This window comes from Moschus berezovskii, chromosome X, assembly GCF_049115385.1.
Source record: "Moschus berezovskii isolate FMDL1 chromosome X, NW_MosBer_1.0, whole genome shotgun sequence".
NCBI classification, from domain to species: domain Eukaryota; kingdom Metazoa; phylum Chordata; class Mammalia; order Artiodactyla; family Moschidae; genus Moschus; species Moschus berezovskii.
The window spans coordinates 2959877-2967673 of record NC_142488.1 but is presented as its reverse complement, the minus strand read 5'-3'; positions in this window follow the sequence as shown (position 1 = coordinate 2967673).

The following is a 7797-nucleotide window of genomic DNA, read 5'->3' as shown; positions in this document are numbered from 1 at the left end:
ACTCCAGTATTCTTGCCTGGAAAATCCCATGGATGGAGGGGCCTGGCAGGTTACACATTTCGTGGGGTCACAAAGAGTCAGATATTACTGACTGAATAACAACTTTGACTTTGGTTATATTATATATGGTTATAATAACAGCAGCAGTGAAAAGCAAGTCAAAGAAAGAGTTCCAGCCTGGGGTCAGAATTGCTACATCTCTGAAGCAGTTGGGGCAAACAGGCTCAGTAGAACATCGTGTGGACTTAGCTTCCATGGAGCACTGGGGTCTAAGTTCCACATCTAGGGACAGAACCTGTGGTCTCCTGCATTGGAAGACTGATTCTTAGCTACTGGATCACCAGGGACGTCCCACAAACATAGGTTTTGAGATCTGACATTGATAACCTTCTCTGCAGAGTGCTCTCAAAGGGGAAGATGCTCAGTGATCCCACACAAGGTGACACATGCCACTGGTTCTGATGGAGCATGTTTAATGTTAAGACTGAACCTGCATTAAGAAACAAAAAGTTTTTTAATGAATTTATTTATTTTAATTGGAAGCTAATTACATTACAATACTGTAGTGGTTTTTGCCATACACTGACATGAATCAGCCATGGGTGTACTCGTGACCCCATTCTGAACCTCTCTCCCACCTCCCTCTGCATCCCATCCCTAAGGGTTGTCTCAGTGCACTGGCTTTGAGTGCCCTGTTTCATGCATCGAACCTGGATTGATGTTTCAATACTATTCCCTCAAATCATCCCACCCTCACCTTCTTCCCTAGAGTCCAAAAGTCTATTCTTTATTTCTGTGTCTCTTTTGCTGTCCCACATATAAGGTCATCGTTACCATCTTTCTAAATTCCATATATATCCATTAATATGATGTGTTGGTGTTTTACTTTCTGACTTACTTCACTCTGTATAATAGTCTCCAGTTTAATCCACCTCATTTGAACTGATTCAAATCCTGCACCTGCATTTCTAACAAGCAACCCAGGAGATGCCATCGCTTCTGGTTCCAAACCATAGACTTTTCAACAGGAAATCTTCTCAAAGCTTGTCCCCTTTTTAAATGTTCCCTGCCTTACCATTTCACTGTGTAGATTTATCTGTCCTTAACCACCAGCTTTGGTTTGGCCAGACCCAGAAAGTTTTTTCTAAAGCTGTTTTTAGGGTATTGCTTCTCAACCAGACGTGTTGTGGCTCCCAGGAGAGACACTTGTGTACGGTGACGTTTCTGGTTGCCACAGTGGGAGACATGGCAGTTGACACCTTCTATCTGGTTGTTAGAAAAGAATCGGGCTACTGAAGTGCCTAAAATGCACAGGACAGTAGCTCACAGAGATTTATCCAGTCGTGTCCATCATGAGGAGGTTAAAATCTCCTGGATCACCTGAGTTTGCCTGATGCTCTGACCCAGAAGGAAGCCTCAGTCCTTCTAGGAACCTGTAGATTTTTTACAGGACCTGGTCTCCCCTCCGTGTCACAGACTCACACTCCCTAAGCCCTCCTGCTTCCCCCTTCATCATCTCTTATTCTTTTCATAAGCAGTCTTCACTCCCTGATGAGTAACTTCCATATTGTCATGGTCTTTGCATTTGATGTTGGCTGAATCTCCAGAGCTAGAGCTGGTGAGTGATGAGTCAGGGTGTTTCCTCGGAGGTTTTTGCTCTCAGTGGGCAAATTTAGGCAACCATGTGTACAAGAGGGCGCATTTCTTGGTGAAAATAAATATCACCCGGACATCAGAGAGGCAGGTTCCACAAACAAAACTTCCATTGTGACTCAACTCTGTGTACTTTTGGTTTTTTCTTCCTGACTTGGTATTTATCCGTTGGTGTCTGTTTGTTTCCCGTTCCGTGTGTGTGTTTGTTAATTCCTGTGTGGGTATTGCAGGCAGTCAAGCTTTGGCTGTAGTCCTTGATCAAAATGTTTCATCATTAATATGAATTATATATACATTAAGATCCCTCCCCCCCACCCTACTCTTATCATTGGTGTCTGCTAGCTAATGCCAGGTTGGAACCCAAAGCCAGCATCAAGAATAGTCAACCTCAGTTTTTGCCCTTCTCAAGTGTGTGCACCAAAGGAGACAAGAGTTTCATTTTTTGCAGAATGTCTTGATTTCTCCTTTTCCTGACAGGAACAGACTAGAGATTAAGTTCAGTACAATGTGTTGTGAATTTCCCCTACATGTACATCATAAAGAATGAGTGTTTTGTAAGATTCCTCCTCTCCATGCTTTGTCCTGAATTCAGCAAATACAGATTTAATGCCTACAACTGCCTAAGCCTGAGAATTTAGCAAGAAGCTGAAAGACTCAGTACATCATCCAGTGGGCAGCCTTGTTGTGAAAGGAGACAGAATATATAAGAGCTTAACAAATAATCCCTGGTGACTCAGCTGGTAAAGAATCTGCCTGCAGTGCAGGAAGGCCTGGGTTCCCTGGGTTGGGAAGATCCCCTGGAGAAGGGAGAGGCTACCCACTCCAGAATTCTAGCCTGGAGAATCCCATGGACTGTATTGTCCACGGGGTCACAAAGAGTCAGACACGACTAAGCAACTTTCATAGCACATGTTTATAAGCTGTGGGAGGAAGAATAAAGAAAGCTGGGGAAAGGGTACTGATGAGCATGTTTACAGGGCTTGAATAGAGATGCAGAGATAGAGAACAGATATGTGGACCCAAGGAGGCAAGCAGACGGTGGGACACAGTGAACAAGAAGCACAAACATATATACATTGCTGCTGCTGCTTCAGTTGTGTCCGACTCTGTGAAACCCCATACATGGAAGCCCACCACCCCATACATGGAAGTAATTCTCATTACTCCTCTGTCCCTGGGATTCTGCAGGCAAGAACACTGGAGTGGGTTGCCATTTCCTGCTCCAATGCATGAAAGTGAAAAATGAAAGGGAAATCGCTCAGTCATGTCCAACTCTTAGCAACCCCATGGACTGCAGCCTACCAGGCTCCTCCGTCCATGGGATTTTCCAGGCAAGAGTACTGGAGTGGTGTGCCATTGCCTTCTCCAATATATACTCTACTACATGTAAAATAGATTGCTAGTAGGAAGCTGCTATATGCACTAGGAGCTCAGCTGGGTGATCTGTAATGACTGAGAGGGGTGGGATGGCGGTGGGATGGAGGTTCAAGACAGAGACAGTATATGTTTACATATAGCTGATTCACGTTGTAGTACAGCATAACCAATCCAACACTGTAAACCAGTAACACTCCAATTAAAAATAAATTTAAAAAAACTAAATGCTGCATACACATTGATAAGTAAAATACGGATGTTATATGGGGAAAACAATCAAATTTTAAAAAAAGATATGTGGAAACTCATAGTGTGTTTGAAGTCTAATTTCAGAAAGAAGGGATATTTCCATAGGGAAGGTTTTGAGTGACCCTAATTCTTTGGCCACCTCATGCGACGAGTTGACTCCCTGGAAAACACTTTGATGCTGCGAAGGATTGGGGGCGGGAGGAGAAGGGGACGACAGAGAATGAGATGGCTGGATGGCATCACCGACTCGATGGACATGAGTCTGAGTGAACTCCGGGAGTTGGTGATGGACAGGGAGGCCTGGCGTGCTGTGATTCATGGGGTCGCAAAGAGTCGGACACGACTGAGCGACTGAACTGAACTGAACTGAACTGATGGGGATCATTAGAAGAGTGAGCTAAGTGTGAATCTGTGAGAAGAAAACATATCACTTGAGAATAGGACATCCAAATGAGTTTTGAAAGGATCCCTTGGTTGCATCTATCAAAATTCTAGAAATGCATTTCATTTTTTTCTCAATGGTTTTTTCATGTGGAGTATTTTTAAAGTCTTGTTGAATTTGTTACAACATTGCTTTTGTTTTTTAAGTTCTGTTTTTTGTTTTTTTCCCTTGGCTATGACACATGTGGGTTCTTGGTTCTCTGACCAGGCATTGAACCCACACCCCCTACACTGAAAGGCAAAGTAGTAGCCACTGGACCATCAGGGTTGTCCCCAAAAGTACATTCACTTCGATAAGGGATTCGATTAAAATAAATTTTGAATCAATTGATAGACATAAAAACCATTAACTGATCTGTTGATTGCAATGTTCGAACATGTAGAAATAAATTTAACAGTCTAGCAGCTGTGACACAGTGATAGTGAAAAATACAATAATTGGATTCATACATTAGTTCTCAATGAATGAATATCATCTGTGATATATATGGACTTGAAATAAACAGAAATACAGTTCTCTTTATATTTTAATTCTTACGTATGTGTAAAACAAAGGTTGCTCTCCAGTATATTAATATGTTTGTGTGCTAAGGGAAAAGTATGTGTATGTATATAGAATTTTTAGAAAATGTGTTGGAATATAGTTTCTTTTCACTGTTGTGTGGTTTCTGCTGTACAGCAGTATGAATCAGCTCTACATATACATGTATCTCTTCTTTTTTGGATTTCCTGCCTATTTAGGTCACCACAGAGCATTGAGTAGAGTTCCCTATGCTCTAGAGTAGGTTCTCATTAATTACCTATTTTATACATAAAATCGATAGTGTATATGTGTCAATCCCAATCTGCCAGTTCATCCCGCCCCCCTGCTCCCTTGGTGTCCATACATTTTTTTCTACATTTATTGTCGTTACTTCTATTTTGGAAATTGATTTATGCATTATTTGTCTTGATTTCACATATATGCATTATTATACAGTACTTGTTTTGCTCTTTCTAACTTCACTCTGCGTGATAGCGTGAAGGTCCATCTGCATTTCTGCAAAAGGCTGAGTAATATTCCATTGTGTCTATACACACACACACACACATATACCACATCTCTTTTCATTCCTCTGCTGATGGATGCTTAGGTTGCTTCCATGTCCTGGTATCTTAAACAGTGCTGTTGTGAACATTCGGGTTCAGTTCAATTCAGTTCAGTCACTCAATAATGTTCAACTCCTTGTGACCCCATGGACTGTGGCATGTCAGACTTCCCTGACCATCACCAACTCCTGAAGCTTGCTCAAACTCATGTCCATTGAGTTGGTGATGTCATCCAACCATCTCATCTTCTGTTGTCACCTTCTCCTCCTGCATTCAATCTTTCTCAGCATCAGGGTCTTTTTGAATGAGTCAGTTCATTGCAGCAGGTGGCCAAATTATTGGAGTTTCAGCTTCAGCATTACTACTTCAATGAATATTCAGGACTGATTTCCTTTTGGATGGACTGGTTGGATCTCCTTGCAGTCCAAAGGTTACTCTCAAGAGTTTCTGCAACACCGCAGTTCAAAAGCATCAATTCTTCAGCACTCAGCTTTCTCTATAGTCCAACTCTCACATCCATATATTAGGGTATATGTACATTTTAGAATTATGGTTTTCTCTGGGTATATACGATTTAAACAAAACTGTCAGGAAAACATAATTCTGTCTATGAGGTTAAATAGCAAGTTAAGATAGAAAAAGGAGATCCAACCAGTCCATTCTACGGGAGATCGATCCTGGGTGTTCATTGGAAGGACTGATGCTAAACCTGAAACTGCAATACTTTGGCCACCTCATGCGGCGAGTTGACTCACTGGAAAAGACTCTGATGCTGGGAAAGGTTGGGGGCGGGAGGAGAAGGGGACGACGGAGAATGAGATGGCTGGATGGCATCACCGACTCTGTGGACATGAGTTTGAGTGTACTCCGGGAGTTGGTGATGGACAGGGAGGCCTGGCGTGCTGTGATTCATGGGGTCGCAGAGAGTCGGACACGACTGAGCGACTGAACTGAACTGAACTGAACTGAACTGAAGATAGAAAATGATTTAATATGAACTTATGTGATCATGTACCTATGTATGACTTTTTGTAAGTTTAGTGATATTTCTTCTTTACTTGTTCGATAGCTTTCAATTCAATATCCTTGACCTCCAACTTTATGGAATATTCTATTCAATTTCTTTAATAGAGAAAAGACAATAGAAGTCTTCTGTTTCCCCATGTCAATTTTAGTTCCATGTCTTTCAAGTAATGTGTCTACATTTCATCTGGATTATTAATTCAAATAACATAAATCTGTTTCTAGCTACCCCATGATATTTATCTGTTGGACTTGTGGTGTTAATTTGTTTTTGTCTATTAATATTGATAAAACAAATACACATATATGTATATATGTGTGTATATATATACATACATGTATGCATATGATATTTCACAGTTTATGACTTGTTTATGCCAGGTCTTGACTTTCAATAGCTATTAAGAGATTCACCCCATAACTCTGTGTTCTGTTGCTTCTGTGTGTTTCCACCCATCCAACCCAGCATTTGCAGAAGTACTGTGAAGACCAGAGTCAGAGTTGCAACTGTATACACTCTGCTTTACAAGTAGGAGAACTTAAAGAAAGCCCTTGACCACTATTAGTACGAACTAAGCCACGGAAGCATTCATTCTTGGTACCTTTGACACTGACCAGTTGTAGCCCATTTGGACGTCATGTCTATACAGGAAGTAAAACATTTATTCTGTGACATATCACTAGGTCTAGTATTATTTTCCCAGGACTTGGAGCAGATCTTTAAACTTTTGTCCAACCTTTTAAATAAGTTCTATATCTTTATGTTTTTGAGGAAAAAGAAATAGTTGTTTGTTGCTTTTGGCTGCTCTGAATCTTAGTTGCTGCACTGGCTTTCTCTAGTTGCGGCGAGCCAGGGCTACTCTCTAGTTGCAGTATGCAGGCTTCTTATTGTGGTGGCTTCTCTACTTGGGGAGCACACGCTCCGGGCACATGGGTTTCTGTAGTTGTCATGCATGGGCTTAGTTTCACTGCGGCATGGGGGATCTTACAGGATCAGGGATTGAACGTGAGTCCCCTGCAAAGCAGGTGGATTCCTTACCACTGGACCACCAGGGAAGCCCTGTAAGTTCTATATTTTGAGTGCTCGCTGGATCTTTTGGATTCTAAATACCTCGGTGAGTGTGCTCTCCCCATTGCCATGGGAATGCGCAAACCACGGAAATGCTACTGTCTGGAGCTCTTTGAACCACAAGTGGCTGAAAGAGCATCTTTAGATCCTGTGAATGTGGATCAGTTACAGCTGCCTCATTTTGCTCCCAAGTGTCAGCTGCTGCCCCATCTTTGATTCCTTCTGTTGCAGTCATTAAGAAATATGAGTCCTTCACCTCAATTGCAGAAACGTTGGTGCTGTCGAAAGAGGCATTTCCCCTCGATTAGGATAAATGTCCTCTGACACTTTCTGTGTGTACATCCTAGTAAATCCGAACAGGAGTATCTTTCCCTGTAATGAGTAACATGCTTTCTGGGAGCATCTTTTCTGACCAGACTGACCCCTCACACTAGAATAAGAGCATCCATAACCCTGTCCCCTGTCCAATGATGGGTTAGTTTTTTCCTCCTTCTCCCGTGGACACCTCTAGGACATTTCTAGTTATTCCTCCTGAAGAATATCACTGATGAATATTGTCTCTGAATATCTCTCCTGAAAGTGAGAGTGTTAGTTGCTCAGTAGTGTCTGACTCTTTGCAACCCCCATGGACTGTATCCCACCACAGTCCCCTGTCCATGGAATTCTCCAGGCAAGAATACTGGACTGGGTTGCCATTCCTTTCTCCAGGGGAACTTCCCAACCCAGGGATTGAACCCACATCTCCTGCACTGCAGGCAGCTTCTGTACCAACTGAGCTACCAGGGAAGCCCATCTATCCTATTAAAGGCATATGTTTCTGTATAGTTAAATTAAATGCATATATTTTTGTGTTTTAAATCAAGTGACTTTTGCACAGACACCCATGTGCAGGGATG